Source organism: Athene noctua, chromosome 7 (genome assembly GCF_965140245.1).
Source record: "Athene noctua chromosome 7, bAthNoc1.hap1.1, whole genome shotgun sequence".
Lineage (NCBI taxonomy): Eukaryota > Metazoa > Chordata > Aves > Strigiformes > Strigidae > Athene > Athene noctua.
Window position 1 is genome coordinate 37,619,099 of NC_134043.1, and position 11,705 is coordinate 37,630,803.

The following is an 11,705-nucleotide window of genomic DNA, read 5'->3' on the forward strand; positions in this document are numbered from 1 at the left end:
ATTAGGTGTCATGTCTGATGAGAGGAAGGAGCAATGTAAATTGCCTGCTGTATATACCTCTAAAAAATAATACCTCTAAAAAATGCTATCTAGGGTGAGATATTTCGTCAACACCAAAATAACTTCTTGCTGTTGTGAGGAGTGTCTTTATGTTTCTCTCTGTCAGCTTAACTAGACTGTGATAGCACTAGTTGCTACTGATAAAGCCAGATCTACTGTATGAAATAATATAAAGTGTATATTTACATCTCTTTTGATACAGACCAACTCCTAGGATTTAGTAGAGTAAAAAGGAAGTTGAAATATACTTTATATTAAAACAGAGTCAAGGTAAGCAAAAAGGTATTACATTTTCTTAAATAAGTTATTTCAAGCTTGAGAGCATTTTCAGAATTGCATTTCAGACACAGAAAATCCAAATCTGAACTTTTCACACTAGTTCATATCTAAAAGGGATGGAGAAACCTTGAAGTGTTTCATATGATGGAAATCCTTTTCCCCCACTAGTTATACATAAATCTGTTATCCACTCCCTCATTCCCTCCCCCCCCCCCCCCAATAAAAAGAATTCATTATGTTGGTCATTGAAGTATTCATATAAAAATTAAAAAGGAACCTCAGGTTTTTATAATATGATTATGTAGGTATTCCCTTAAAGTTTGATCCAGTATCCACTGACATCAAAGAATAAGACCTCTTTAGGATGAGGCTAGTCACTGATGAGATTAGTCACTGAAATGAAGATGCTTTGTTACAACATTCTCTGCCCATATTATGAATCTTAGGTGAAGACCCCATTTGTGCTTACATCAGGCTTTATGAATTACCACAATATTATTCAGCTACCATGGTATATTTTGTCTTTAATGTTCGGTTCTCTTCAAAATTCTCTCTTTAAGAGCTAAATAATTGGGCTGCCAAATTTATCTACAAAGAAGTATTAGTCTTTTGAGGAAGCTTACAGTAAGTTGGAAAAAACAACAAAGATCTGTTTATTCATAAAATTAACACATCAATCTTTATGATTCAAAAGAAAATGTCATAAACACAGAAACTTAAGATATTTGCATAACTCAGACAACAAATGTCACGTAACCTAGTGCCAGTTTTATCAGTGCTATGTCAAATGATCCTTTCCTGCATCAGTTTCATTGAGCCCTAATAACATTTGTCTGTCTTTCTGAAATGAGATCATGTTAGCATAACAAACACTAGAAGAGAACTCTGCTGGGTTATTTATGGGAATGATTTATGAGGAACTTGGTACAGCAGCTTTTAACAGTCTGGAACCTTAGTCATAATCTTCATTAGACAGAGGACGATTGCCAATTATTAATAAAGATGAACTTCAAGTGCCAAATTTTACATAAAAGTGATAATAAAAACCCAAAACAAAACCAAAGCAAAATGGGTTTGGAAAAGGAAATGGGAAAATTTGCTTATGTGGAAAAAAAAACCAAATTTCCAAACCAGAGTTGTCTAATTACTGAAGGCCAAATTCTGGCTGCCAAAACCAAGAAAAAACCCCAGATGTGACAGGACAGGCAGTTCTCCGGAGGTCACATCACCAGCCTTGTCTGTTGGATAACCTTCCTCACTGAGCACTGAAGTCAGGAGGCATCAAGTGGCTCAGAAGCACTCTGTCCTGCCGGGTGGCTCCAGCGCCCTGCCGAGCACGGGCTCAGATCTCACAGATAATACAGCCCTGGTGCGGGAGAGCTGAGCACGCACACGACCAGTGTGATCAAGCCATGCCCGTTTATTGCAACTAAGAAAGCCATTTTATAATGTTCTCCCGCACACGTGAGTAACATGCAGTACAAGTCCTCAGGGTTGGACGGTTAACTTAGCCTGCGCTTTAAACCTTCTTATGATTGGATAAAAGTGCCACATCAGCCTTGCCAGGCTTCCTGCCTTGTGTAACTTCCTCGTCTGTCCCAACCCCTTCCGGGGGTTGTTTGTCTCATCAAGTTTCTCCCCCCTCATTCAGGGTCACATACTTATCGCATTCTTGCTCGGCTGAGGCTCTTACCAGTCTTGTTCTCACGAGGGAGTGCTCACATGGCCATTCTCTCGCAGAAAGTCCTCTAGAATCCCAACATCCTGGGTTTTTATACCAGGGCTGTGGAAGAAGGAGGGTTGAGATAGCACCCATACCGGAACTTTTCTGAGAGTCACAATAATAAAGCGGATAATCTGTGGGCAGCTAGAGATGTTCTTTTATGTGGTGGATAGGTATATTGATACAATACGACATTAAGCGCAGCCGTGGTCCAAAAAGTCTGCGGTAAAGGACATTTGTCCTCCTGGAGAAAAGTATTACTTGGACAATAAGTGTGGTGAGAACGCAGGTTATAGGAGTTATAGTCTCCCTCTTACTGCAGGACAAAACCACTCTTTAACATGCCCTGTTCTGACAGCCTGTGCTTCCTTGAGGACTCTGAACAGGAGGTTTGTGCACAGCTGCAAAACCCAGGCAGGCCCTCCCCCTCTCCTTTTGGAGGAGGCACAGAACAAATGAGGCTATGGCTGTTTATTCCTTGGCTGTGACAGATTTGCACGCTATCGTATAATTGACGTGTTTGGATGTTCTTATTCTATCATAAGAAAGATGTTTTAAACCAGCTGAGAGCAGAGCACAAATGAATCCATACCCCATATGTTGCTATTTATATTTATATACTCTTAAGGGCACCCAGTGGACCTGGTTATGGAGCAGGTCCTTGCTGTGTTCAGTTACCATTCTGCTCATAAACACTTAAGTGCAAACAACGAGATATTGCCATGTCTGCACTTAAATTGCTCATTGTAACTTCACATCAGATGCTACTCCATATCAATTTTCTGTGCAACATATTATAGTATCTGCTCATGTATTTTGAACAGACTGTGTAGCAAGAAGCTTAATCTAAAACATCTGCAGCATGACAAGATGATCACATAAACATTATTTCTTGCAGAGGTTCTGTCTATAAACTACACTGAAGTATGTTTCTACCACATCAGCACAATCCTACCTCTGCGTTTACATTTTATCATCAAACTGGAGAACAAAGGAAAATAAAATACAAGGGGAAAAGTCAAATTCCCAGACACATAATGAGTGTGTTCAGAGAGAAACTGACAAAGCTCTGAAAATTATGTCCCTAATCTGTAAACCTGTTCAATAAACTACATTAAATATCGCTGCTGAGTATCTGTTTATGTTCCTAAATTCCCAGTAAGCCATATGGAAAATTACTTTCTAATGTGGAATTGCCAGAGCTTTTTGGTAGCAAAAACTCCACACACACGCTAAACTGTTCCAGAGTAATTCATGTAGTCAGCAATTTGCAATTTTCAGACCTAATAGATACAGGAGACACTTAAGGGATATCTCAACTTCAGCAGTAGCATTGTGCTCCATCACATTACCCTGCAATTGAAGCAGTGGCACACAACACAGTCTCATAAAAGACAGTATAAATTATCTTTGTAGTTGAGATTTAACCTTGAAGGTTGGTAACCGAGCAATGTCTCTTCAATCATGCCCTTCAGGCATTTTCCAAAGGGTAGGAAAGTTGCTAGTATCAGACATGTTTCAGCTCTAAAGGTACTTATATGCAGTCTCATCTGCGTATAAAATATAATAAGTATGCAGCTTGCCATCAACACGCAAATAGCTTTTGTCAGCAAACATGCTAATTACAAAAATATGCGTTCCAAGACTTTCCATGTTAGTTCCTTAATGGACTAAGTATATTAGCTGTTTTCTCATTACATCATTTTGGATATGAGAATGAATGCAAGTCTCAGCACAGGTTTCAGGCTCTAGAGAGTGAAGATTATAAAGATTCACCTAATAACTGAAAAATTTCACAAACAAAAGCGTCATTTTTACACAGGAAAATGCTCTGAATGGAATATCTTAAACACTTAACGCATGCACCTTGGAAGTAGTGGAGCACCTGGATCCCCTCTTACTTTGTAAGATTTTATTAATAAAAATCTAGTCAGTTTGCATGATTTGTAGCCTCCTATTTGATCTTTCTAGTTCAGAGTGTTCTTCAGCATTCTCAGTGGAACATAAGCAGAGGAGATATGTATTTGTACTTCTAGATGCCTATGAGGATTTTTTCCTTTTATTATGATCTACCAAACTGGAGTAGGATTCAATTAAGAAAACATACTCTTCCCTCCAACTGGCCTATAATACAGTAAGTCAGAATATCAGAGCTACCGGTGTAAGGGCAAACATGTCAAAACTTGAATGTCTGGTGACAAGTAACTCTTTGGCTTGTGTTATATTAACAAAAATAAATTGGGGGGGGTAATTTAATAAGATTTTTCCAACCAGACTATAAGAAAAAAACCTACCCTGACTTCTGCTGCTGAAGTAGCAAAGGGAGTAAAACCAACATTTACCAAACAAACTCGAGGGAAGAAGGCTCATTTTCAAACCTTGAAACTTGGCTGTATGTACCAAAGTGAACTGAGGACACAGTACTGCTAACCGCTGTCTCTTCTTTGGACTTGAAGAAGTCTGGAGATTAAAAAAGGATAAAAATCTAAGGATGATGGAACAGCCTTTGTTTCAGATGGCTATGGAGGAGAAGAAACACAACCCCACAGTACTGAGTTCAGTCTCAGCTCGTGCTGTATCAACACTCCTGTACTCAGCGCCCAGGCAGAGCGCTCACTGACAAGGAAAGGTTCCTACACGTACAGGCACAGACATGTCAGCAGATCACAGGTATAATCACTGCGTCTTCAGCAGGGGAAGGAAAGAACTGTGAGAAAAAACCTGAGGCCAAAAACTGCCTAGAGCCTAAACACTGACAGTGACTTCACTTTTCTATTTAGGACAGAAAGGAAGGTAGGAAGTCCTATTATGTGCAGAGAAGGAAAAAAGTCCTTGAGGCTCATTGGTGAAGTCTCTGTATTGAAAAGTACTAATTTAACACATCAGTAGTAAGTGGAATGATGGCATCTCTTCAAATGAATTCATAAATTAAAAGGTATTTCACATTCATAAGGGAACATTTTTGTTGAATATAAAGAAATTAAGAAATCTGAAAACCTCTGAGTAATACACTGCAATTGGATTCACAGGTTATCACTGAACACTTGTGTTAAATGAGGAAAATAACATCTACAAAGGTTTCGAGCTTAAAATTAAAATTGTAGCAAGTCATTCACAAAGACAGTTTAGTTCTTGGCAACTCTTCTAAGAACACATTGACTGATCTTTGCCCACATAAAAGAAGAGCCTATACTTAGTGCCTTCAATAAATTGAAGGTTTGGATATTCCAAGAGGGTGTGGAGAATATGGGGAAAATGTAGGTTTTAAAAATAGATTTTTTAGAAAAGCCAGATACTTCCTTCTGTACGGTCACTGTGCCCAATACAGTGAAAGCTTGGTAAAATTCATTGCCTATGGAATGAAGTCAGGCTAGGTGAGCCCTTCTGACCTTAAAATGGAGAGATAACTGAATTTTATGGGATGCAGTAACATACGCATCTGGTCAAAACAAGTTTTGTGAGAGTATTCCTTTTCATTATAGTGGTGTATTTAATGAGACTTTGTATTTTACTGTAAATCAAATTACATTCTTTACCAGGTTTTTTCTCATCTGCTTCTTTTCCTTTTTGCTTCATATTTCTCTTCCTTCCTAACCTTTTCTCCAATTGCTTGTCCTTTTCCCCTTTACTGTCCCCAGCTACTTACTTTTAGTTTTTGCTCACATATCATAATTCATTTCTCTTCCTGTTTCTTTCCATCATCATCATCAGAAAATTCATACTGATAATGTGTCATTTTGCTGCTTTGCCTGAATTACTAAACATATTTTACAGCTGGGACTTTGACACAGGTAATAAATAATTTGCTGGTTTTCTAATGCACCTTTAAAGTATGTGTCAGTGCTAAAAACAGAACAGAGATCTTCTGTCCCTGGACAAAGCCCTAACTTAAGGAACATTTTTCTTCCTTTTTTACAAAACTGTAAGAACCTTTATTGCAATTGTAAATATAGCATACTCTCTCAGAGATACATGTACCATCTCATCAGTGGGAAATCTGACAGAACAATTTTGGAAGGCTTTTATTTCATCATTCCCCACCTCTGCTTTCGAACGGCAGCCATGTTAGATACTCTGCCAGTGTTCAAGTTAGTCAGTAAGCACATTGGCACCACTGCCATTAAAGGGAAGTTCTTTTACAAAACTACATTTCTAAATCCACTCCCACCTTTTTCATACTTCAGTTGTCTCATTTCTGTGGTTTTGCCCTCTGCATTAACTTGTCATGCCATGCCCCAAATTGTACATCAAACTGGTTGCCAGTGCACTCTCTACATAGGATGCAGAAAACACAGAAATGTCTCACAGAAGTCACTGATCACACTGTGATTTGTTATGTAATAATGAAGAAACTGATTGGCATTAGTTTTAAAGCTTTGAATCAAGTCCTTTGAGAATGTTGGATTATATGATATTATAAACTAGCAGATTGAAAGAAGGATTCTTTAACTTTGGGTTGTATTACAAAAAATCTGAATCTTTAGTTTTTTAAATCTTTAAATCTTTTTATTCTTTTAAATCTTTGAATCTTTAGGAGTTTTTTAAAAATCGAACAGCCATTTCCCTATTTGGGAAGCCAAGAAGAGCAAGGTGACCATTTTACAAAGCTGAACTATTCTTCTCCTTGCCACCTTCCTCATCTATTTTTTAGTGAATTAAATAATTGTTTACACATGTGACATTCTCACTACAGGGTTAAATTCATAGTTATTCATTGTACAGCAATTCAAAGTAGAAACATTCATGGAAAATATGATGGCTCTAATCAGAATAATTTATAAATAATTGGTACTAAAATAACTTTTCTGTATCAAGAATTTACCAGTGAGAAAAATGAAACTCTATAACAACACAATTAACTAGTTAATTAAATAATATTTAATTTGTTTCTTCTGTAACTTTTATTGCTGAGACTTAAAGTGCATAGGTATTAAGCTAGGTCTTGTTTCATGTCAGTCGCAGATTTTATAGTGCATGAGAAACTGTCTTGTCTTTAGTTTAAACTTCCATGACATCTAATTTTTCACTTGAACCTGCACAGGATCAGCACTTTTGTTTTTGCATGCCTCTATGAAATTACAAAAATAAAGCAATTTTAATTTGTAAATGAGCATTTATTCATCTTAAAGCAAATGGTTGAGGGTACACCTTGTTCATGAGCACAATTACTGACCTAGCCAGAATTAAATGAACTCTGCATTTAAACTGATATGCTGTAAACAGCAATGAGAAAGGGCACCTAAACAGCAATTTAAATGCATCCATTTTGGTGGAATGAGTGTCATAAAAGAGAGACTTAGTTCATATTAGAAATAATTTCCTGCCCTACTCAGCATTGTTATATTATCTCCTGTGCTTATTTACTTTTCATATCATTATCACTGTTGCTTTGCCAGATTTTTTTTTTTTTTAGTGATAATATCAGTTGCTCTCAGCCAAGAATCTTATTTTCCATAATTGCTTCTCATATTAGAACTTTTTGGAAATTAATGGCAATTTGGCACTAGTTGTTGAGGTGATGCTGAGGACTTTCTAGACATCCAGAACTAAAAATACACTTCTAGAAGAGATAGTGGGAAGTGGTAGTCCCACTACCAAATATAGGTTCCTAATTCAGCTGGTGACGCTGACCAACACTAAGACAGCAAGACCATTCAGGGCATCGCTGAATTCAGTGGAAATAGAAAGGTTTTATTCACTATTGTCCTTTGTGCGTAATTTAGTCATTCTTTCTCTCTGGTGAGACACTTGTGTGCTGCTCATTAGGGTTGATTCTCAATTATTATTTTTTTTCATATCTATATGATGACTCTAAAATAATCAGATTTCTTATAAAAAGGACAGGTTGTTAGAATTATATTGATGCAGAGACTAAAACAGGATTTCCCAGAATGGCATTCATAACATTTTTGCTCTGAGAACTGACTTTTCAGAAAAGAAACCAGTTTAAGGCCAAATAAGGTAAGAAACAGTGATTTTACATTTTTATAACTACTATACTCAACACTGCTTTTTTCATACTCTGAATAGTCGGAATTCAGTGATGAATGTAATCATTTTTTTAGAAGTTTAGCATAACCTGTCCCTTACTATGCCTAAGATGGAAAAACGATCTCTTCATAGTTGGGATGGGACAGATGAGAGTTATACAACTGCAACAAGAGTAACTGCAGACTCAGAAAGCTGATGATGAAAAGGCAATTTAGATGTGGAATCTGGATCTTCTCAGAGCGGTGCAAAGCTCAGAGTAGCCTTGAAAGTAGACTGGAACACTTTATTCATTGTACCTATCTAGCAGTCTCCTCTCCTGACCCTCTCCACATCTTCTCCACCTAGAAATATCCATGAAGGCTGTAGTGGGTATTTGTACCAGTTTTGTCTGGGATAGAGTTAATTGTCTTTATAGTAACCAGTACAGGACTATGTTTTGGATTTGTGCTGAGAACAGTGTTGATGACACAGGGATGCTTTAGTTACTGCTGAGCAGTGCTTACACAGTCAAGGCCTCTTCTCCCTCTCACCCCACCCCACCAGCGAGCAGGCTAGGGGGCACAAGGAGTTGTGAGGGGACACAGCTGGGACAGCTGACCACAACTGACCCAAGGGCTAGCCCAGACCGTATGGCATCATGCTCAGCCTATACAGCTGTGGGGAAGAAGGAGGAACGTGGGGATGTTCAAAGGGATGGCGTTTGTCTTCCCAAGTAACCGTTACATGTGATGGTGCTGGGCTGTCCTGGAGATGGCTGAACACCTGCCTGCCAATGGGAAGTAGTGCATAAATTCTTTGTTTTGCTTTGCTTGCATACGTGGCTTTAACTATTAATCTGTCTTTAACTCAATCCACTAGTTTTCTCACTTTTACCCTTCCAATTCTCTTCCCCATCCCACTAGGGGGGAGTGAGCAAGCAGCTGTGTGGTGCTTAGTTGTCAGTTGGGGTTAAACCATGACATTATCTTATCTGGTTTCCTCTGAATAAGGTGCCAACAGGCAAGTTGGAGCAACTGAACTGATATGACCAACTATGATTTGATTTTGCATGGCAATGCCTTGAACTCAGTTCTGTCCTCAGTTACACCTCTATAAAGCCAGAAAAGTTCCACTTCCAAGAATCTGTCTAAATGCAGAATTTGAATTTTTTTTTTTTTTTTTTCAAGTTAGGAGGAAATGGCACAAGTTTGAAATCCGTGTCTTCCAACAGTTCTCTTCCCACACTGTTTCCTTGAAAACTTAGAAAATCAATATTTATACCCTATTAGGTAGAAAATGGAGGCTGGGAACACTGAAAGCTTCTGGAATAAAAGATGATAAAGAAGGTTCAGCAACTATTTAGAAGCTCTCAGAAACAACACCTACTGAATCAAAATATTATTGTTATAGTACTGATATATATGGGATACCAACTGGGACATGCACCGGTTCATCCTCAGACCCAAACTTCTCTTGAACCCACATTCTGATTCATATGCTCATAGTCAAACGCATCCTGTAGGCAAGCGTGAGTACCTGCTGCTAAAAATCCACTTATTGCAGCATAGTTTGATGGGCATGCTGCTCATCATGCATTCCATACATTCTGTCTTACAACATCCACTGGCCAGTATCAGGAAGAGAAAATATCCCTTCCTGGAGAAGAACTTGGCATCAGGTACTGCAGGGCAGATGAGAGTTCTGGGCAGCTTCAGTTGAGGCTGCTGTTACAGCAATATGGAGCTGAGGTCCTGAAAAACAGCTGCTGTACATCTAGTATCAAGGATATGCAGACTCGTGTTTGGTCCCTGTAATTGATGAAAATGTAGTCTGAGTAGTTCTGAAAATAGCCAAGTATGTGTGGGAATACTGAGACATTAAAACCACCCTTCTTAAATTAATCTGAAAGTTAACTTATATTAGCATAAGATCAATCAGATCAAAATCTAACACAGAGTTTCTCTCTGGGAAGACTTTCCCTATGATTGCACTTCATGTTTAGGTCTGCTGATGTATGCTACAGAAATTGCATAACTGTATTTTGGGACTTTATCAGGTGATCCAAATTTCCTCACAGCTCAGATGTTGATTCTATAAAGTTTTGCACATAGTTTAGACATCTTGGTGAGAAGCCCAGATGCAGAGGCTAGTGTTCTTAGTCTGTTGATAAACGCTGGCAGAGGGTGGGGGCTATTGTAGGACATGGTTCAGAGTAAGATCTAAACTAGGTTCAAATGAAGCAGCATGAATATTCCCTCTTTGTGCCTCCTAAAATTGTGATTTAGATGGCACAGTCCAATACTTAGGGAGGACAAAGGCAGCCTTATGTTATCCCTCAACTTTCTCAGATGGTCTATGTACTAAAATGGCACCCCAAATAGAGTAGCATAGGCCCAGAGACATTTATACCAACCCTGTGTGGCTTTTGCACCGATGGAATCCTGCCCCGATCCCTTCAGTCCTGAAATCTTTCTGAAGTTTATGTTCTAGAGTGAGTGATCTGAAGTGTCCTGCAATAGCACACCAGCTTCAGAGCCGTTCAAGGCAGGGGCTCCAGGAGCACAGGCTCACTGCAGAGAACCTAGCAGGGGATTTCCACAGGCTGTGAATGATCTCTGCTCCTTTGACAGACAAAAGTGAAGGTCCAACCAGCTCAGCCGCAGAACAGCTCTGCTGTTCGTAATTCGGGGAACAGGAAAATGCTCCACTCACAGCATTTTATAACTTCTGACAAGACAAACCTCTACAGTCTCAGTCCCGCTAGTCGCTTCATGTGGTGGACTCCTTGCTAGGCTGCACAGGAAGTTTGGTGCTTGGAAAGACAGGGCACTTGCCCTGAAGAACCCTTTGGGGTATGTCACTGACAAAGCTTTTGTAAGCAATCTCATGTTATCCAACATTAAGAACATGGCACTGTGTGGCCTAATTGCTTGTGTCTTTTTTTCCTCTTTTCCTTCTTTCAAAATGAAGAATGTTGTTCCCATACACCCTCACAGACTATATGCCTTTAATGATCATCCAGGCCACGGCTGTATATTTATTTCTGTGCATGATTTCACACTGTCTCTCTGAAGTCTTTATTTTTAAAGTCATTCAGCCTTCTCTTGAAAATGTGAATAAAAGGCCAGCTGATTTGTTCCCAAGATAATCAAATTCTGCAAGAAGTGTCTGTGCTGTTTTTCATACACTACTCTTGTCTTTAAGGACAGAAGTACTTTTTAAATCTGTGTTAAAGCAAGTCAAAGGCAGGAAGGTGAATCAACTAGGCACTCACATTAGGATGAGATAACTCATTGCTTTCTTACTGCAGGATAGCTATTTCATGATCTTTTGCTTGCAAAGGGAAACAGCAGTTCTGATTAAACACTATTTTATCTGTGCTCTTTGTAAGCATAACTCAGTGAAGATGACGGTATGATATGGCTGAATTTTTGAACGCTTGTGCTTAAAAGACATATATCTTTAAAGCTAGTACCTTATGTGGATTCTCTCCTAATTAAGAACACCTGTAGAGGCCTGACCAGACCCTGTGGTTCGGCAGCAAAACCGCCGAAGGGCTCTGAAAAGGCAGAAGCTTTGCGTTGTCTTTTAACCTAAATTATAACAGGGTTCAAACCTGTGCCAAGCAGAGTAAAGCTATATAATTTATGAGCTATGAGGGCAGCTCTGGGCC